Source organism: Salmo salar, chromosome ssa17, assembly GCF_905237065.1.
Source record: "Salmo salar chromosome ssa17, Ssal_v3.1, whole genome shotgun sequence".
Lineage (NCBI taxonomy): Eukaryota > Metazoa > Chordata > Actinopteri > Salmoniformes > Salmonidae > Salmo > Salmo salar.
This window is the reverse complement of record NC_059458.1, coordinates 86,006,130-86,029,996: the sequence shown is the minus strand read 5'-3', so window position 1 is coordinate 86,029,996 and position 23,867 is coordinate 86,006,130. Positions and strand designations below refer to the sequence as shown.

Sequence of the window (23,867 nt, the reverse complement as noted above, 5' to 3'; positions counted from 1 at the left end):
TTCCACAGTTAGTCCATTAGTTAGACTGAGCCGTTCCACAGTTAGTCCATTAGTTAGACTGAGCCGTTCCACAGTTAGTCCACTAGTTAGACTGAGCCGTTCCACAGTTAGTCCACTAGTTAGACTGAGCCGTTCCACAGTTAGTCCACTAGTTAGACTGAGCCGTTCCACAGTTAGTCCATTAGTTAGACTGAGCCGTTCCACAGTTAGTCCATTAGTTAGACTGAGCAGTAGTCTCCCCATTCCACAGTTAGTCCATTAGTTAGACTGAGCAGTAGTCTCCCCATTCCACAGTTAGTCCATTAGTTAGACTGAGCCGTTCCACAGTTAGTCCAGTAGTTTGACTGAGCCGTTCCACAGTTAGTCCACTAGTTAGACTGAGCCGTTCCACAGTTAGTCCATTAGTTAGACTGAGCCGTTCCACAGTTAGTCCACTAGTTAGACTGAGCCGTTCCACAGTTAGTCCATTAGTTAGACTGAGCCGTTCCACAGTTAGTCCATTAGTTAGACTGAGCAGTAGTCTCCCCATTCCACAGTTAGTCCATTAGTTAGACTGAGCAGTAGTCTCCCCATTCCACAGTTAGTCCAGTAGTTAGACTGAGCCGTTCCACAGTTAGTCCACTAGTTAGACTGAACAGTAGTGTTGAGACCTGTATTGTTGTTGGAACTATCCCGGTAGACATTATGAGAGAGGCAGTAGAAACCAGAAGATTAAATGGTCTCATTGTCCCCCAGAATAAACAACAGAGAACTCTGGGTAGCTTTTCCCAACATCGGCTCACTATATATATATCAGCACACTACACTTGACAAGGGCCCTTAGGGCTCTGCTCATAAGTAGTCTCCTCTATAGCGAAATAGGGTGTCATTTGGGACACAATCAGTAATTGTGGTTTCCTTCCCTCTGGACCGCCGGGCAGAGCAGGGTAAACACCCATCTAGATTAGGACACAGTTTCCAGTCTCTGTTTTGGATATTTTTCTCTTTTTAATCCTTTTTTTTTGTTTTCTGTGGATTATCAGTTTTTCGGTTGGCGGAAACAGCAACGGACAGGAAAGACCCAACACGACCCAGGAAGTGGATGTGAATTTATAGAGGAGAGATTTATATGGTTGTTATATATTATTGTTATTAATCAAAATGTTTAGACGGGAATGGGCCCATAACCTAGTCAGTAGTCTGTAGTCTGTACAGGACTAGTTATGTGTCGTTGAAGTGATGTCATAACCTAGTCACTAGTCGGTAGTCTGTACAGGACTAGTTATGTGTCGTTGAAGTGATGTCATAACCTAGTCACTAGTCGGTAGTCTGTACAGGACTAGTTATGTGTCATTGAAGTGATGTCATAACCTAGTCAGTAGTCTGTACAGGACTAGTTATGTGTCATTGAAGTGATATCATAACCTAGTCGGTAGTCTGTACAGGACTAGTTATGTGTCGTTGAAGTGACGTCATAACCTAGTCACTAGTCAGTAGTCTGTACAGGACTAGTTATGTGTCGTTGAAGTGATGTCATAACCTAGTCACTAGTCGGTAGTCTATACAGGACTAGTTATGTGTCGTTGAAGTGATGTCATAACCTAGTCAGTAGTCTGTACAGGACTAGTTATGTGTCGTTGAAGTGATGTCATAACCTAGTCAGTAGTCTGTACAGGACTAGTTATGTGTCGTTGAAGTGATGTCATAACCTAGTCGGTAGTCTGTACAGGACTAGTTATGTGTCGTTGAAGTGACGTCATAACCTAGTCACTAGTCAGTAGTCTGTACAGGACTAGTTATGTGTCGTTGAAGTGATGTCATAACCTAGTCACTAGTCGGTAGTCTGTACAGGACTAGTTATGTGTCGTTGAAGTGATGTCATAACCTAGTCAGTAGTCTGTACAGGACTAGTTATGTGTCGTTGAAGTGACGTCATAACCTAGTCAGTAGTCTGTACAGGACTAGTTATGTGTCGTTGAAGTGCCGTCATAACCTAGTCAGTAGTCTGTACAGGACTAGTTATGTGTCGTTGAAGTGACGTAATAACCTAGTCAGTAGTCGGTAGTCAGTACAGGACTAGTTATGTGTCGTTGAAGTGACGTAATAACCTAGTCAGTAGTCGGTAGTCTGTACAGGACTAGTTATGTGTCGTTGAAGTGATGTAATAACCTAGTCAGTAGTCGGTAGTCTGTACAGGACTAGTTATGTGTCGTTGAAGTGACGTAATAACCTAGTCAGTAGTCGGTAGTCTGTACAGGACTAGTTATGTGTCGTTGAAGTGACGTAATAACCTAGTCAGTAGTCGGTAGTCAGTACAGGACTAGTTATGTGTCGTTGAAGTGACGTAATAACCTAGTCAGTAGTCGGTAGTCTGTACAGGACTAGTTATGTGTCGTTGAAGTGACGTCATAACCTAGTCACTAGTCAGTACAGGACTAGTTATGTGTCGTTGAAGTGACGTCATAACCTAGTCACTAGTCAGTACAGGACTAGTTATGTGTCGTTGAAGTGACGTAATAACCTAGTCAGTAGTCGGTAGTCTGTACAGGACTAGTTATGTGTCGTTGAAGTGACGTAATAACCTAGTCAGTAGTCACTAGTCAGTACAGGACTAGTTATGTGTCGTATTTTGAAAGAACAGCATGTATAACATTGTCATCAACCTCCTCAGTGTGCTACAGAACAACACTGACGTTTACCATCTACTTTTTTGGGTTCAACATGGCTGTTTAATCCAGGTTTAGTGCTATCCGGGATCCCTGGGATGTCCATATCCTAAATCCTAATCCTAATCCATTGCCCTATACAATCCAGTACATTCTTTTAGCCTGATTCTGTCTCGGGTTTTCGCTCTCAAAAATCACTATTTAAAAATAAATAAATAAATTGTAATAGAAAAACAACTAAATTGAAGCACTTTGACAGCTGCTAATGTAGAAAAAATACTTTATATAAATAAATCTGATCTACCAGAAGGTTTCTCATTTACAATCGTTGTTAACGGCTAGACAGCGGTCTGTACACACGGGGACATTCTCGTTGTCTCTTCGGTAAATTGTAGGAAATGAAATCACTAATGCATTCTGTTCATGTCTTATGATAAACTCGGGCAAATTTAATACATTTTCAATACATTTAGTTGATTCCCTATTGAGTTCAATACATTTAGTTCGATTCCCTATTGAGTTCAATACATTTAGTTGATTCCCTACTGAGTTCAATACATTTAGTTGATTCCCTACTGAGTTCAATACATTTAGTTGATTCCCTATTGAGTTCAATACATTTAGTTGATTCCCTATTGAGTTCAATACATTTAGTTGATTCCCTATTGAGTTCAATACATTTAGTTGATTCCCTATTGAGTTCAATACATTTAGTTGATTCCCTATTGAGTTCAATACATTTAGTTGATTCCCTACTGAGTTCAATACATTTAGTTGATTCCCTACTGAGTTCAATACATTTAGTTGATTCCCTATTGAGTTCAATACATTTAGTTCGATTCCCTACTGAGTTCAATACATTTAGTTCGATTCCCTACTGAGTTCAATACATTTAGTTGACTCCCTATTGAGTTCAATACATTTAGTTGATTCCCTACTGAGTTCAATACATTTAGTTGACTCCCTACTGAGTTCAATACATTTAGTTGATTCCCTATTGAGTTCAATACATTTAGTTCGATTCCCTATTGAGTTCAATACATTTAGTTGATTCCCTATTGAGTTCAATACATTTAGTTGATTCCCTACTGAGTTCAATACATTTAGTTGATTCCCTACTGAGTTCAATACATTTAGTTGATTCCCTATTGAGTTCAATACATTTAGTTCGATTCCCTACTGAGTTCAATACATTTAGTTCGATTCCCTACTGAGTTCAATACATTTAGTTGACTCCCTATTGAGTTCAATACATTTAGTTGATTCCCTACTGAGTTCAATACATTTAGTTGACTCCCTACTGAGTTCAATACATTTAGTTGATTCCCTATTGAGTTCAATACATTTAGTTCGATTCCCTACTGAGTTCAGTAGATTTTTGAATATTGTTGAATTCCGTTTTATTTTCTGGATTCTGTGACTCCGTCCGCGTTCTCCGAATGACGTATTTTATAGAGCCCTGCTAACCTTAACCATTTTAAATGGGTTAGGGACGTCCCGAGGATCCCAGAGCCCTGCTAACCTTAACCATTTTAAATGGGTTAGGGACGTCCCGAGGATCCCAGAGCCCTGCTAACCTTAACCATTTTAAATGGGTTAGGGACGTCCCGAGGATCCCAGAGCCCTGCTAACCTTAACCATTTTAAATGGGTTAGGGACGTCCCGAGGATCCCAGAGCCCTGCTAACCTTAACCATTTTAAATGGGTTAGGGACGTCCCGAGGATCCCAGAGCCCTGCTAACCTTAACCATTTTAAATGGGTTAGGGACGTCCCGAGGATCCCAGAGCCCTGCTAACCTTAACCATTTTAAATGGGTTAGGGACGTCCCGAGGATCCCAGAGCCCTGCTAACCTTAACCATTTTAAATGGGTTAGGGACGTCCCGAGGATCCCAGAGCCCTGCTAACCTTAACCATTTTAAATGGGTTAGGGACGTCCCGAGGATCCCAGAGCCCTGCTAACCTTAACCATTTTAAATGGGTTAGGGACGTCCCGAGGATCCCAGAGCCCTGCTAACCTTAACCATTTTAAATGGGTTAGGGACGTCCCGAGGATCCCAGAGCCCTGCTAACCTTAACCATTTTAAATGGGTTAGGGGACGTCCCGAGGATCCCAGAGCCCTGCTAACCTTAACCATTTTAAATGGGTTAGGGACGTCCCGAGGATCCCATCAACCGCAGTAGTCTACAGAGAAGGCCTAAGACTGGTACTGCAACATTGCCCGTTTTGGTGTAACAATGCGACCTCTCTATCTGTCTCCTCAGAGCTGCAGAAGGAGGAAGATGAGGAACAGGGTCGTCACAGCTACCGTCCGGATCGCCCTCCACCCCCACGTAGAGTCAGCTTCAGCCAGGACACCTCTCACCCCTACTACGATGTGGCTCGACACGGGATCCTCCAGGTCACAGGTAACCAGGACACCTCTCACCCCTACTACGATGTGGCTCGACACGGGATCCTCCAGGTCACAGGTAACCAGGACACCTCCTACTACGATGTGGCTCGACACGGGATCCTCCAGGTAACCAGGACACCTCCTACTACGATGTGGCTCGACACGGGATCCTCCAGGTCACAGGTAAACAGGACACCCCCTACTACGATGTGGCTCGACACGGGATCCTCCAGGTAACCAGGACACCCCTACTACGATGTGGCTCGACACGGGATCCTCCAGGTAAACAGGACACCTCCTACTACGATGTGGCTCGACACGGGATCCTCCAGGTAACCAGGACACCCCCTACTACGATGTGGCTCGACACGGGATCCTCCAGGTAAACAGGACACCCCCTACTGCGATGTGGCTCGACACGGGATCCTCCAGGTCACAGGTAAACAGGACACCCCCTACTACGATGTGGCTCGACACGGGATCCTCCAGGTCACAGGTAAACAGGACACCCCCTACTACGATGTGGCTCGACACGGGATCCTCCAGGTCACAGGTAAACAGGACACCTCCTACTACGATGTGGCTCGACACGGGATCCTCCAGGTCACAGGTAACCAGGACACCCCCTACTACGATGTGGCTCGACACGGGATCCTCCAGGTAACCAGGTAAATAGGACACCTCCTACTACGATGTGGCTCGACACGGGATCCTCCAGGTCACAGGTAAATAGGACACCTCCTACTACGATGTGGCTCGACACGGGATCCTCCAGGTCACAGGTAAACAGGACACCCCCTACTACGATGTGGCTCGACACGGGATCCTCCAGGTCACAGGTAAACAGGACACCTCTCACCCCTACTACGATGTGGCTCGACACGGGATCCTCCAGGTCACAGGACACCTCTCACCCCTACTACGATGTGGCTCGACACGGGATCCTCCAGGTAACCAGGTAAATAGGACACCTCCTACTACGATGTGGCTTGACACTGGATCCTCCAGGTCACAGGTAACCAGGACACCCCCTACTACGATGTGGCTCGACACGGGATCCTCCAGGTCACAGGTAACCAGGACACCCCCTACTACGATGTGGCTCGACACGGGATCCTCCAGGTCACAGGACACCTCTCACCCCTACTACGATGTGGCTCGACACGGGATCCTCCAGGTCACAGGTAACCAGGACACCTCCTACTACGATGTGGCTCGACACGGGATCCTCCAGGTAACCAGGACACCTCCTACTACGATGTGGCTCGACACGGGATCCTCCAGGTAACCAGGACACCTCCTACTACGATGTGGCTCGACACGGGATCCTCGACCAGGTAACCAGGACGACCCCCTACTACGATGTGGCTCGACACGGGATCCTCCAGGTCACAGGTAACCAGGACACCTCCTACTACGATGTGGCTCGACACGGGATCCTCCAGGTAACCAGGACACCTCCTACTACGATGTGGCTCGACACGGGATCCTCCAGGTAAACAGGTAACCAGGACACCTCCTACTACGATGTGGCTCGACACGGGATCCTCCAGGTAACCAGGTGAGTTTTTAGGGCTGTGGCGGTCAGTACATTTTGTCAGCCGGTGATTGTCAAGTAAATAATAATAACAATTAACATAAACACGTTTATCATCTCCTGGCTTCCACACACAGCCTACAAGCCACTGATACAGACCTTTAAGAACATCTACATTCAAAAATATATATAAAAAAAGTCCAATACATCCATCTAATATAGTCTACACCTTCACAATACATCCATCTAATATAGTCTACACCTTCACAATACATCCATCTAATATAGTCTACACCTTCACAATACATCCATCTAATGTAGTCTACACCTTCACAATACATCCATCTAATATAGTCTACACCTTCACAATAAATCCATGTAATATAGTCTACACCTTCACAATACATCCATGTAATATAGTCTACACCTTCACAATAAATCCATGATTTATAGTCTACACCTTCACAATACATCCATCTAATATAGTCCACACCTTCACAATACATCCATCTAATATAGTCTACACCTTCACAATAAATCCATGATTTATAGTCTACACCTTCACAATACATCCATCTAATATAGTCTACACCTTCACAATACATCCATCTAATATAGTCTACACCTTCACAATACATCCATCTAATATAGTCTACACCTTCACAATAAATCCATCTAATATAGTCTACACCTTCACAATACATCCATCTAATATAGTCTACACCTTCACAATAAATCCATGATTTATAGTCTACACCTTCACAATACATCCATCTAATATAGTCTAAACCTTCATAATACATCCATCTAATATAGTCTACACCTTCACAATACAACCATCTAATATAGTCTACACCTTCACAATACATCCATGTAATATAGTCTACACCTTCACAATACATCCATGTAATATAGTCTACACCTTCACAATACATCCATCTAATATAGTCTACACCTTCACAATACATCCATCTAATATAGTCTACACCTTCACAATACATCCATCTAATATAGTCTACACCTTCACAATACATCCATCTAATGTAGTCTACACCTTCACAATACATCCATCTAATATAGTCTACACCTTCACAATACATCCATCTAATATAGTCTACACCTTCACAATAAATCCATCTAATATAGTCTACACCTTCACAATACATCCATCTAATATAGTCTACACCTTCACAATAAATCCATCTAATATAGTCTACACCTTCACAATAAATCCATCTAATATAGTCTACACCTTCACAATACATCCATCTAATATAGTCTACACCTTCACAATACATCCATCTAATATAGTCTACACCTTCACAATACATCCATCTAATATAGTCTACACCTTCACAATAAATCCATCTAATATAGTCTACAACTTCACAATAAATGCATCTAATATAGTCTACACCTTCACAATAAATCCATCTAATATAGTCTACACCTTCACAATACATCCATCTAATATAGTCTACACCTTCACAATAAATCCATGATTTATAGTCTACACCTTCACAATAAATCCATCTAATATAGTCTACACCTTCACAATACATCCATCTAATATAGTCTACACCTTCACAATAAATCCATCTAATATAGTCTACACCTTCACAATAAATCCATCTAATATAGTCTACACCTTCACAATACATCCATCTAATATAGTCTACACCTTCACAATACATCCATCTAATATAGTCTACACCTTCACAATACATCCATCTAATATAGTCTACACCTTCACAATACATCCATCTAATATAGTCTACACCTTCACAATACATCCATCTAATATAGTCTACACCTTCACAATAAATCCATCTAATATAGTCTACACCTTCACAATAAATCCATCTAATATAGTCTACACCTTCACAATAAATCCATGATTTATAGTCTACACCTTCACAATACATCCATCTAATATAGTCTAAACCTTCATAATACATCCATCTAATATAGTCTACACCTTCACAATAAATCCATGATTTATAGTCTACACCTTCACAATAAATCCATCTAATATAGTCTACACCTTCACAATAAATCCATCTAATATAGTCTACACCTTCACAATACATCCATCTAATATAGTCTACACCTTCACAATAAATCCATCTAATATAGTCTACACCTTCACAATACATCCATCTAATATAGTCTACACCTTCACAATACATCCATCTAATATAGTCTACACCTTCACAATAAATCCATCTAATATAGTCTACACCTTCACAATAAATCCATCTAATATAGTCTAAACCTTCACAATAAATCCATCTAATATAGTCTACACCTTCACAATAAATCCATCTAATATAGTCTACACCTTCACAATACATCCATCTAATATAGTCTACACCTTCACAATACATCCATCTAATATAGTCTACACCTTCACAATACATCCATCTAATATAGTCTACACCTTCACAATACATCCATCTAATATAGTCTACACCTTCACAATAAATCCATCTAATATAGTCTACAACTTCACAATAAATGCATCTAATATAGTCTACACCTTCACAATAAATCCATCTAATATAGTCTACACCTTCACAATACATCCATCTAATATAGTCTACACCTTCACAATAAATCCATGATTTATAGTCTACACCTTCACAATAAATCCATCTAATATAGTCTACACCTTCACAATACATCCATCTAATATAGTCTACACCTTCACAATAAATCCATCTAATATAGTCTACACCTTCACAATAAATCCATCTAATATAGTCTACACCTTCACAATAAATCCATGCTTTATAGTCTACACCTTCACAATACATCCATCTAATATAGTCTACACCTTCACAATACATCCATCTAATATAGTCTACACCTTCACAATAAATCCATCTAATATAGTCTACACCTTCACAATAAATCCATCTAATATAGTCTACACCTTCACAATAAATCCATCTAATATAGTCTACACCTTCACAATAAATCCATCTAATATAGTCTACACCTTCACAATACATCCATCTAATATAGTCTACACCTTCACAATAAATCCATGATTTATAGTCTACACCTTCACAATAAATCCATCTAATATAGTCTACACCTTCACAATAAATCCATCTAATATAGTCTACACCTTCACAATACATCCATCTAATATAGTCTACACCTTCACAATAAATCCATGTAATATAGTCTACACCTTCACAATAAATCCATGCTTTATAGTCTACACCTTCACAATAAATCCATGATTTATAGTCTACACCTTCACAATACATCCATGTAATATAGTCTACACCTTCACAATAAATCCATGTAATATAGTCTACACCTTCACAATAAATCCATGTAATATAGTCTACACCTTCACAATACATCCATCTAATATAGTCTACACCTTCACAATACATCCATCTAATATAGTCTACACCTTCACAATAAATCCATCTAATATAGTCTACACCTTCACAATACATCCATCTAATATAGTCTACACCTTCACAATAAATCCATCTAATATAGTCTACATCTTCACAATAAATCCATCTAATATAGTCTACACCTTCACAATACATCCATCTAATATAGTCTACACCTTCACAATACATCCATCTAATATAGTCTACACCTTCACAATAAATCCATCTAATATAGTCTACAACTTCACAATAAATGCATCTAATATAGTCTACACCTTCACAATAAATCCATCTAATATAGTCTACACCTTCACAATACATCCATCTAATATAGTCTACACCTTCACAATAAATCCATGATTTATAGTCTACACCTTCACAATAAATCCATCTAATATAGTCTACACCTTCACAATACATCCATCTAATATAGTCTACACCTTCACAATAAATCCATCTAATATAGTCTACACCTTCACAATAAATCCATCTAATATAGTCTACACCTTCACAATACATCCATCTAATATAGTCTACACCTTCACAATACATCCATCTAATATAGTCTACACCTTCACAATAAATCCATCTAATATAGTCTACACCTTCACAATACATCCATCTAATATAGTCTACACCTTCACAATACATCCATCTAATATAGTCTACACCTTCACAATAAATCCATCTAATATAGTCTACACCTTCACAATAAATCCATCTAATATAGTCTACACCTTCACAATACATCCATCTGATTTATAGTCTACACCTTCACAATACATCCATCTAATATAGTCTAAACCTTCACAATACATCCATCTAATATAGTCTACACCTTCACAATAAATCCATGATTTATAGTCTACACCTTCACAATAAATCCATCTAATATAGTCTACACCTTCACAATAAATCCATCTAATATAGTCTACACCTTCACAATAAATCCATCTAATATAGTCTACACCTTCACAATAAATCCATCTAATATAGTCTACACCTTCACAATACATCCATCTAATATAGTCTACACCTTCACAATACATCCATCTAATATAGTCTACACCTTCACAATAAATCCATGTAATATAGTCTACACCTTCACAATACATCCATCTAATATAGTCTAAACCTTCACAATAAATCCATCTAATATAGTCTACACCTTCACAATACATCCATCTAATATAGTCTACACCTTCACAATACATCCATCTAATATAGTCTACACCTTCACAATACATCCATCTAATATAGTCTACACCTTCACAATACATCCATCTAATATAGTCTACACCTTCACAATAAATCCATCTAATATAGTCTACAACTTCACAATAAATGCATCTAATATAGTCTACACCTTCACAATAAATCCATCTAATATAGTCTACACCTTCACAATACATCCATCTAATATAGTCTACACCTTCACAATAAATCCATGATTTATAGTCTACACCTTCACAATAAATCCATCTAATATAGTCTACAACTTCACAATAAATGCATCTAATATAGTCTACACCTTCACAATAAATCCATCTAATATAGTCTACACCTTCACAATACATCCATCTAATATAGTCTACACCTTCACAATAAATCCATCTAATATAGTCTACACCTTCACAATACATCCATCTAATATAGTCTACACCTTCACAATACATCCATCTAATATAGTCTACACCTTCACAATACATCCATCTAATATAGTCTACACCTTCACAATACATCCATCTAATATAGTCTACACCTTCACAATAAATCCATGATTTATAGTCTACACCTTCACAATAAATCCATCTAATATAGTCTACACCTTCACAATAAATCCATCTAATATAGTCTACACCTTCACAATACATCCATCTAATATAGTCTACACCTTCACAATAAATCCATCTAATATAGTCTACACCTTCACAATAAATCCATGATTTATAGTCTACACCTTCACAATAAATCCATGATTTATAGTCTACACCTTCACAATACATCCATGTAATATAGTCTACACCTTCACAATAAATCCATGTAATATAGTCTACACCTTCACAATAAATCCATGTAATATAGTCTACACCTTCACAATACATCCATCTAATATAGTCTACACCTTCACAATACATCCATCTAATATAGTCTACACCTTCACAATAAATCCATCTAATATAGTCTACACCTTCACAATACATCCATCTAATATAGTCTACACCTTCACAATAAATCCATCTAATATAGTCTACATCTTCACAATAAATCCATCTAATATAGTCTACACCTTCACAATAAATCCACCTAATATAGTCTACACCTTCACAATACATCCATCTAATATAGTCTACACCTTCACAATAAATCCATGATTTATTTTAGAGGTCTAAAGAAACATGATATGAAGAAAATGTATTTCAGAAGAACAGAATAGCATCCTCTGAGTTATCCTTATGTTAGGTCCTGATGTGGTTATGTCATATGGCTGTGGACTACTACACTAGTTCATTTAGCAGGTCCTGATGTGGTTATGTCATATGGCTGTGGGGCTACACTAGTTCATTTAGCAGGTCCTGATGTGGTTATGTCATATGGCTGTGGACTACACTAGTTCATTTAGCAGGTCCTGATGTGGTTATGTCATATGGCTGTGGGCTACTACACTAGTTCATTTAGCAGGTCCTGATGTGGTTATGTCATATGGCTGTGGGGCTACACTAGTTCATTTAGCAGGTCCTGATGTGGTTATGTCATATGGCTGTGGGGCTACACTAGTTCATTTAACAGGTCCTGATGTGGTTATGTCATATGGCTGTGGGCTACTACACTAGTTCATTTAGCAGGTCCTGATGTGGTTATGTCATATGGCTGTGGACTACTACACTAGTTCATTTAGCAGGTCCTGATGTGGTTATGTCATATGGCTGTGGGCTACTACACTAGTTCATTTAGCAGGTCCTGATGTGGTTATGTCATATGGCTGTGAGGGCTACACTAGTTCATTTAGCAGGTCCTGATGTGGTTATGTCATATGGCTGTGGGCTACTACACTAGTTCATTTAGCAGGTCCTGATGTGGTTATGTCATATGGCTGTGGACGGCTACACTAGTTCATTTAGCAGGTCCTGATGTGGTTATGTCATATGGCTGTGGGCTACTACACTAGTTCATTTAGCAGGTCCTGATGTGGTTATGTCATATGGCTGTGGACTACTACACTAGTTCATTTAGCAGGTCCTGATGTGGTTATGTCATATGGCTGTGGGGCTACACTAGTTCATTTAGCAGGTCCTGATGTGGTTATGTCATATGGCTGTGGGCTACTACACTAGTTCATTTAGCAGGTCCTGATGTGGTTATGTCATATGGCTGTGGGCTACTACACTAGTTCATTTAGCAGGTCCTGATGTGGTTATGTCATATGGCTGTGGGGCTACACTAGTTCATTTAGCAGGTCCTGATGTGGTTATGTCATATGGCTGTGGGGACTACACTAGTTCATTTAGCAGGTCCTGATGTGGTTATGTCATATGGCTGTGGGGCTACACTAGTTCATTTAGCAGGTCCTGATGTGGTTATGTCATATGGCTGTGGGGCTACACTAGTTCATTTAGCAGGTCCTGATGTGGTTATGTCATATGGCTGTGGGCTGCTACACTAGTTCATTTAGCAGGTCCTGATGTGGTTATGTCATATGGCTGTGGGCTACTACACTAGTTCATTTAGCAGGTCCTGATGTGGTTATGTCATATGGCTGTGGACTACTACACTAGTTCATTTAGCAGGTCCTGATGTGGTTATGTCATATGGCTGTGGGCTACTACACTAGTTCATTTAACAGGTCCTGATGTGGTTATGTCATATGGCTGTGGGCTACTACACTAGTTCATTTAGCAGGTCCTGATGTGGTTATGTCATATGGCTGTGAGGCTACACTAGTTCATTTAGCAGGTCCTGATGTGGTTATGTCATATGGCTGTGGGCTACTACACTAGTTCATTTAGCAGGTCCTGATGTGGTTATGTCATATGGCTGTGGACTACTACACTAGTTCATTTAGCAGGTCCTGATGTGGTTATGTCATATGGCTGTGAGGCTACACTAGTTCATTTAGCAGGTCCTGATGTGGTTATGTCATATGGCTGTGGGCTACTACACTAGTTCATTTAGCAGGTCCTGATGTGGTTATGTCATATGGCTGTGGGGCTACACTAGTTCATTTAGCAGGTCCTGATGTGGTTATGTCATATGGCTGTGAGGCTACACTAGTTCATTTAGCAGGTCCTGATGTGGTTATGTCATATGGCTGTGAGGCTACACTAGTTCATTTAGCAGGTCCTGATGTGGTTATGTCATATGGCTGTGGACTACTACACTAGTTCATTTAGCAGGTCCTGATGTGGTTATGTCATATGGCTGTGGGCTACTACACTAGTTCATTTAGCAGGTCCTGATGTGGTTATGTCATATGGCTGTGGGCTACTACACTAGTTCATTTAGCAGGTCCTGATGTGGTTATGTCATATGGCTGTGGGCTACTACACTAGTTCATTTAGCAGGTCCTGATGTGGTTATGGCTGTGGGGCTACACTAGTTCATTTAGCAGGTCCTGATGTGGTTATGTCATATGGCTGTGGGGCTACACTAGTTCATTTAGCAGGTCCTGATGTGGTTATGTCATATGGCTGTGGACTACTACACTAGTTCATTTAGCAGGTCCTGATGTGGTTATGTCATATGGCTGTGGGGCTACACTAGTTCATTTAGCAGGTCCTGATGTGGTTATGTCATATGGCTGTGAGGCTACACTAGTTCATTTAGCAGGTCCTGATGTGGTTATGTCATATGGCTGTGAGGCTACACTAGTTCATTTAGCTGGTCCTGATGTGGTTATGTCATATGGCTGTGAGGCTACACTAGTTCATTTAGCAGGTCCTGATGTGGTTATGTCATATGGCTGTGGGCTACTACACTAGTTCATTTAGCAGGTCCTGATGTGGTTATGTCATATGGCTGTGGGGCTACACTAGTTCATTTAGCAGGTCCTGATGTGGTTATGTCATATGGCTGTGGGCTACTACACTAGTTCATTTAGCAGGTCCTGATGTGGTTATGTCATATGGCTGTGAGGCTACACTAGTTCATTTAGCAGGTCCTGATGTGGTTATGTCATATGGCTGTGGGGCTACACTAGTTCATTTAACAGGTCCTGATGTGGTTATGTCATATGGCTGTGGGCTACTACACTAGTTCATTTAGCAGGTCCTGATGTGGTTATGTCATATGGCTGTGGACTACTACACTAGTTCATTTAGCAGGTCCTGATGTGGTTATGTCATATGGCTGTGGGGCTACACTAGTTCATTTAGCAGGTCCTGATGTGGTTATGTCATATGGCTGTGGACTACTACACTACTTCATTTAGCAGGTCCTGATGTGGTTATGTCATATGGCTGTGGGGCTACACTAGTTCATTTAGCAGGTCCTGATGTGGTTATGTCATATGGCTGTGGGGCTACACTAGTTCATTTAGCAGGTCCTGATGTGGTTATGTCATATGGCTGTGGGGCTACACTAGTTCATTTAGCAGGTCCTGATGTGGTTATGTCATATGGCTGTGGGGCTACACTAGTTCATTTAGCAGGTCCTGATGTGGTTATGTCATATGGCTGTGGGGCTACACTAGTTCATTTAGCAGGTCCTGATGTGGTTATGTCATATGGCTGTGGGGCTACTACACTAGTTCATTTAGCAGGTCCTGATGTGGTTATGTCATATGGCTGTGGGGCTACACTAGTTCATTTAGCAGGTCCTGATGTGGTTATGTCATATGGCTGTGGGGCTACACTAGTTCATTTAGCAGGTCCTGATGTGGTTATGTCATATGGCTGTGGGGCTACACTAGTTCATTTAGCAGGTCCTGATGTGGTTATGTCATATGGCTGTGGGCTACTACACTACTTCATTTAGCAGGTCCTGATGTGGTTATGTCATATGGCTGTGGACTACTACACTAGTTCATTTAGCAGGTCCTGATGTGGTTATGTCATATGGCTGTGGGCTACTACACTAGTTCATTTAGCAGGTCCTGATGTGGTTATGTCATATGGCTGTGGGCTACTACACTAGTTCATTTAGCAGGTCCTGATGTGGTTATGTCATATGGCTGTGGGCTACACTAGTTCATTTAGCAGGTCCTGATGTGGTTATGTCATATGGCTGTGGGCTACTACACTAGTTCATTTAACAGGTCCTGATGTGGTTATGTCATATGGCTGTGGGGCTACACTAGTTCATTTAGCAGGTCCTGATGTGGTTATGTCATATGGCTGTGGGGCTACACTAGTTCATTTAGCAGGTCCTGATGTGGTTATGTCATATGGCTGTGGGGCTACACTAGTTCATTTAGCAGGTCCTGATGTGGTTATGTCATATGGCTGTGGGCTACTACACTAGTTCATTTAGCAGGTCCTGATGTGGTTATGTCATATGGCTGTGGGCTACTACACTAGTTCATTTAGCAGGTCCTGATGTGGTTATGTCATATGGCTGTGGGGCTACACTAGTTCATTTAACAGGTCCTGATGTGGTTATGTCATATGGCTGTGGGCTACTACACTAGTTCATTTAGCAGGTCCTGATGTGGTTATGTCATATGGCTGTGGACTACTACACTAGTTCATTTAGCAGGTCCTGATGTGGTTATGTCATATGGCTGTGGACTACTACACTAGTTCATTTAGCAGGTCCTGATGTGGTTATGTCATATGGCTGTGGGCTGCTACACTAGTTCATTTAGCAGGTCCTGATGTGGTTATGTCATATGGCTGTGGACTACTACACTAGTTCATTTAGCAGGTCCTGATGTGGTTATGTCATATGGCTGTGGGGCTACACTAGTTCATTTAACAGGTCCTGATGTGGTTATGTCATATGGCTGTGGGCTACTACACTAGTTCATTTAACAGGTCCTGATGTGGTTATGTCATATGGCTGTGGACTACTACACTAGTTCATTTAGCAGGTCCTGATGTGGTTATGTCATATGGCTGTGGGGCTACACTAGTTCATTTAGCAGGTCCTGATGTGGTTATGTCATATGGCTGTGGGCTACTACACTAGTTCATTTAGCAGGTCCTGATGTGGTTATGTCATATGGCTGTGGACTACTACACTAGTTCATTTAGCAGGTCCTGATGTGGTTATGTCATATGGCTGTGGGGCTACACTAGTTCATTTAGCAGGTCCTGATGTGGTTATGTCATATGGCTGTGGGCTACTACACTAGTTCATTTAGCAGGTCCTGATGTGGTTATGTCATATGGCTGTGGGGCTACACTAGTTCATTTAACAGGTCCTGATGTGGTTATGTCATATGGCTGTGGGGCTACACTAGTTCATTTAGCAGGTCCTGATGTGGTTATGTCATATGGCTGTGAGGCTACACTAGTTCATTTAGCAGGTCCTGATGTGGTTATGTCATATGGCTGTGGGCTACTACACTAGTTCATTTAGCAGGTCCTGATGTGGTTATGTCATATGGCTGTGGGCTACTACACTAGTTCATTTAGCAGGTCCTGATGTGGTTATGTCATATGGCTGTGGGCTACTACACTAGTTCATTTAACAGGTCCTGATGTGGTTATGTCATATGGCTGTGGGCTACTACACTAGTTCATTTAGCAGGTCCTGATGTGGTTATGTCATATGGCTGTGGGGCTACACTAGTTCATTTAGCAGGTCCTGATGTGGTTATGTCATATGGCTGTGGGCTACTACACTAGTTCATTTAGCAGGTCCTGATGTGGTTATGTCATATGGCTGTGGACTACTACACTAGTTCATTTAGCAGGTCCTGATGTGGTTATGTCATATGGCTGTGAGGCTACACTAGTTCATTTAGCAGGTCCTGATGTGGTTATGTCATATGGCTGTGGGCTACTACACTAGTTCATTTAGCAGGTCCTGATGTGGTTATGTCATATGGCTGTGGGGCTACACTAGTTCATTTAGCAGGTCCTGATGTGGTTATGTCATATGGCTGTGAGGCTACACTAGTTCATTTAGCAGGTCCTGATGTGGTTATGTCATATGGCTGTGAGGCTACACTAGTTCATTTAGCAGGTCCTGATGTGGTTATGTCATATGGCTGTGGGCTACTACACTAGTTCATTTAGCAGGTCCTGATGTGGTTATGTCATATGGCTGTGGGGCTACACTAGTTCATTTAGCAGGTCCTGATGTGGTTATGTCATATGGCTGTGAAGGCTACACTAGTTCATTTAGCAGGTCCTGATGTGGTTATGTCATATGGCTGTGAGGCTACACTAGTTCATTTAGCTGGTCCTGATGTGGTTATGTCATATGGCTGTGAGGCTACACTAGTTCATTTAGCAGGTCCTGATGTGGTTATGTCATATGGCTGTGGGCTACTACACTAGTTCATTTAGCAGGTCCTGATGTGGTTATGTCATATGGCTGTGGGGCTACACTAGTTCATTTAGCAGGTCCTGATGTGGTTATGTCATATGGCTGTGGGGCTACACTAGTTCATTTAGCAGGTCCTGATGTGGTTATGTCATATGGCTGTGGGGCTACACTAGTTCATTTAGCAGGTCCTGATGTGGTTATGTCATATGGCTGTGGACTACTACACTAGTTCATTTAGCAGGTCCTGATGTGGTTATGTCATATGGCTGTGGGGCTACACTAGTTCATTTAGCAGGTCCTGATGTGGTTATGTCATATGGCTGTGGACTACTACACTACTTCATTTAGCAGGTCCTGATGTGGTTATGTCATATGGCTGTGGGGCTACACTAGTTCATTTAGCAGGTCCTGATGTGGTTATGTCATATGGCTGTGGGGCTACACTAGTTCATTTAGCAGGTCCTGATGTGGTTATGTCATATGGCTGTGGGGCTACACTAGTTCATTTAGCAGGTCCTGATGTGGTTATGTCATATGGCTGTGGGGCTACACTAGTTCATTTAGCAGGTCCTGATGTGGTTATGTCATATGGCTGTGGGGGCTACACTAGTTCATTTAGCAGGTCCTGATGTGGTTATGTCATATGGCTGTGGCTACTACACTACTTCATTTAGCAGGTCCTGATGTGGTTATGTCATATGGCTGTGGACTACTACACTAGTTCATTTAGCAGGTCCTGATGTGGTTATGTCATATGGCTGTGGGCTACTACACTAGTTCATTTAGCAGGTCCTGATGTGGTTATGTCATATGGCTGTGGGCTACTACACTAGTTCATTTAGCAGGTCCTGATGTGGTTATGTCATATGGCTGTGGGCTACACTAGTTCATTTAGCAGGTCCTGATGTGGTTATGTCATATGGCTGTGGGCTACTACACTAGTTCATTTAGCAGGTCCTGATGTGGTTATGTCATATGGCTGTGGGGCTACACTAGTTCATTTAGCAGGTCCTGATGTGGTTATGTCATATGGCTGTGGGGCTACACTAGTTCATTTAGCAGGTCCTGATGTGGTTATGTCATATGGCTGTGGGGCTACTACACTAGTTCATTTAGCAGGTCCTGATGTGGTTATGTCATATGGCTGTGGGGCTACTACACTAGTTCATTTAGCAGGTCCTGATGTGGTTATGTCATATGGCTGTGGACTACTACACTAGTTCATTTAGCAGGTCCTGATGTGGTTATGTCATATGGCTGTGGGCTACTACACTAGTTCATTTAGCAGGTCCTGATGTGGTTATGTCATATGGCTGTGAGGCTACACTAGTTCATTTAGCAGGTCCTGATGTGGTTATGTCATATGGCTGTGGACTACTACACTAGTTCATTTAGCACGTCCTGATGTGGTTATGTCATATGGCTGTGGGCTACTACACTAGTTCATTTAGCAGGTCCTGATGTGGTTATGTCATATGGCTGTGGGGCTACACTAGTTCATTTAGCACGTCCTGATGTGGTTATGTCATATGGCTGTGGGCTACTACACTAGTTCATTTAGCAGGTCCTGATGTGGTTATGTCATATGGCTGTGGACTACTACACTAGTTCATTTAGCAGGTCCTGATGTGGTTATGTCATATGGCTGTGGGGCTACTACACTAGTTCATTTAACAGGTCCTGATGTGGTTATGTCATATGGCTGTGGGCTACTACACTAGTTCATTTAGCAGGTCCTGGTGTGGTTATGTCATATGGCTGTGAGGCTACACTAGTTCATTTAGCAGGTCCTGATGTGGTTATGTCATATGGCTGTGGGCTACTACACTAGTTCATTTAGCAGGTCCTGATGTGGTTATGTCATATGGCTGTGAGGCTACACTAGTTCATTTAGCAGGTCCTGATGTGGTTATGTCATATGGCTGTGGGGCTACACTAGTTCATTTAGCAGGTCCTGATGTGGTTATGTCATATGGCTGTGGACTACACTAGTTCATTTAGCAGGTCCTGATGTGGTTATGTCATGGCTGTGGACTACTACACTAGTTCATTTAGCAGGTCATGATGTGGTTATGTCATATGGCTGTGGGGCGACACTAGTTCATTTAGCAGGTCCTGATGTGGTTATGTCATATGGCTGTGGGGCTACACTAGTTCATTTAGCAGGTCCTGATGTGGTTATGTCATATGGCTGTGGGGCTACACTAGTTCATTTAGCAGGTCCTGATGTGGTTATGTCATATGGCTGTGGGGCTACACTAGTTCATTTAGCAGGTCCTGATGTGGTTATGTCATATGGCTGTGGGGCTACACTAGTTCATTTAGCAGGTCCTGATGTGGTTATGTCATATGGCTGTGGGGCTACACTAGTTCATTTAGCAGGTCCTGATGTGGTTATGTCATATGGCTGTGGGGCTACACTAGTTCATTTAGCAGGTCCTGATGTGGTTATGTCATATGGCTGTGGGGCTACTACACTAGTTCATTTAGCAGGTCCTGATGTGGTTATGTCATATGGCTGTGGGGCGACACTAGTTCATTTAGCACGTCCTGATGTGGTTATGTCATATGGCTGTGGGCTACTACACTAGTTCATTTAGCAGGTCCTGATGTGGTTATGTCATATGGCTGTGGGCTACTACACTAGTTCATTTAGCAGGTCCTGGTGTGGTTATGTCATATGGCTGTGGGCTACTACACTAGTTCATTTAGCAGGTCCTGATGTGGTTATGTCATATGGCTGTGAGGCTACACTAGTTCATTTAGCAGGTCATGATGTGGTTATGTCATATGGCTGTGGAGCTACACTAGTTCATTTAGCAGGTCCTGATGTGGTTATGTCATATGGCTGTGGGCTACTACACTAGTTCATTTAGCAGGTCCTGATGTGGTTATGTCATATGGCTGTGGGGCTACACTAGTTCATTTAACAGGTCCTGATGTGGTTATGTCATATGGCTGTGGACTACTACACTAGTTCATTTAGCAGGTCCTGATGTGGTTATGTCATATGGCTGTGGGGCTACACTAGTTCATTTAGCAGGTCCTGATGTGGTTATGTCATATGGCTGTGGGCTACTACACTAGTTCATTTAGCAGGTCCTGATGTGGTTATGTCATATGGCTGTGGACTACACTAGTTCATTTAGCAGGTCCTGATGTGGTTATGTCATATGGCTGTGGGCTACTACACTAGTTCATTTAGCAGGTCCTGGTGTGGTTATGTCATATGGCTGTGGGCTACTACACTAGTTCATTTAGCAGGTCCTGATGTGGTTATGTCATATGGCTGTGGGCTACTACACTAGTTCATTTAGCAGGTCCTGATGTGGTTATGTCATATGGCTGTGGGGCTACACTAGTTCATTTAGCAGGTCCTGATGTGGTTATGTCATATGGCTGTGGACTACTACACTAGTTCATTTAGCAGGTCCTGATGTGGTTATGTCATATGGCTGTGGGCTACTACACTAGTTCATTTAGCAGGTCCTGATGTGGTTGTGTCATATGGCTGTGGGGCTACACTAGTTCATTTAGCAGGTCCTGATGTGGTTATGTCATATGGCTGTGGGCTACTACACTAGTTCATTTAGCAGGTCCTGATGTGGTTATGTCATATGGCTGTGGACTACTACACTAGTTCATTTAGCAGGTCCTGGTGTGGTTATGTCATATGGCTGTGGGGCTACACTAGTTCATTTAGCAGGTCCTGATGTGGTTATGTCATATGGCTGTGGGACTACACTAGTTCATTTAGCAGGTCCTGATGTGGTTATGTCATATGGCTGTGAGGCTACACTAGTTCATTTAGCAGGTCATGATGTGGTTATGTCATATGGCTGTGGAGCTACACTAGTTCATTTAGCAGGTCCTGATGTGGTTATGTCATATGGCTGTGGGGCTACACTAGTTCATTTAACAGGTCCTGATGTGGTTATGTCATATGGCTGTGGACTACTACACTAGTTCATTTAGCAGGTCCTGATGTGGTTATGTCATATGGCTGTGGGGCTACACTAGTTCATTTAGCAGGTCCTGATGTGGTTATGTCATATGGCTGTGGGCTGCTACACTAGTTCATTTAGCAGGTCCTGATGTGGTTATGTCATATGGCTTTGGACTACACTAGTTCATTTAGCAGGTCCTGATGTGGTTATGTCATATGGCTGTGGGCTACTACACTAGTTCATTTAGCAGGTCCTGGTGTGGTTATGTCATATGGCTGTGGGCTACTACACTAGTTCATTTAGCAGGTCCTGATGTGGTTATGTCATATGGCTGTGGGCTACTACACTAGTTCATTTAGCAGGTCCTGATGTGGTTATGTCATATGGCTGTGGGGCTACACTAGTTCATTTAGCAGGTCCTGATGTGGTTATGTCATATGGCTGTGGACTACTACACTAGTTCATTTAGCAGGTCCTGATGTGGTTATGTCATATGGCTGTGGGCTACTACACTAGTTCATTTAGCAGGTCCTGATGTGGTTATGTCATATGGCTGTGGGGCTACACTAGTTCATTTAGCAGGTCCTGATGTGGTTATGTCATATGGCTCTGGGCTACTACACTAGTTCATTTAGCAGGTCCTGATGTGGTTATGTCATATGGCTGTGGACTACTACACTAGTTCATTTAGCAGGTCCTGGTGTGGTTATGTCATATGGCTGTGGGGCTACACTAGTTCATTTAGCAGGTCCTGATGTGGTTATGTCATATGGCTGTGGGACTACACTAGTTCATTTAGCAGGTCCTGATGTGGTTATGTCATATGGCTGTGGGTTACTACACTAGTTCATTTAGCAGGTCCTGATGTGGTTATGTCATATGGCTGTGGGCTACTACACTAGTTCATTTAGCAGGTCCTGATGTGGTTATGTCATATGGCTGTGGGGCTACACTAGTTCATTTAGCAGGTCCTGATGTGGTTATGTCATATGGCTGTGGGCTACTACACTAGTTCATTTAGCAGGTCCTGATGTGGTTATGTCATATGGCTGTGGGGCTACACTAGTTCATTTAGCAGGTCCTGATGTGGTTATGTCATATGGCTGTGGGCTACTACACTAGTTCATTTAGCAGGTCCTGATGTGGTTATGTCATGTGGCTGTGGGGCTACACTAGTTCATTTAGCAGGTCCTGATGTGGTTATGTCATATGGCTGTGGACTACTACACTAGTTCATTTAGCAGGTCCTGATGTGGTTATGTCATATGGCTGTGGACTACTACACTAGTTCATTTAGCAGGTCCTGATGTGGTTATGTCATATGGCTGTGGGCTACTACACTAGTTCATTTAGCAGGTCCTGATGTGGTTATGTCATATGGCTGTGGGGCGACACTAGTTCATTTAGCAGGTCCTGATGTGGTTATGTCATATGGCTGTGGGGCTACACTAGTTCATTTAGCAGGTCCTGATGTGGTTATGTCATATGGCT

At 41.9% G+C, this 23,867-nt stretch overlaps 1 pseudogene; it reads left to right on the top strand.

Moving 5' to 3' along the window:
* Positions 1–23,867, top strand: part of LOC123728297 (rho GTPase-activating protein 8-like) — a 124,181-nt pseudogene that overhangs the window by 20,109 nt on the left and 80,205 nt on the right.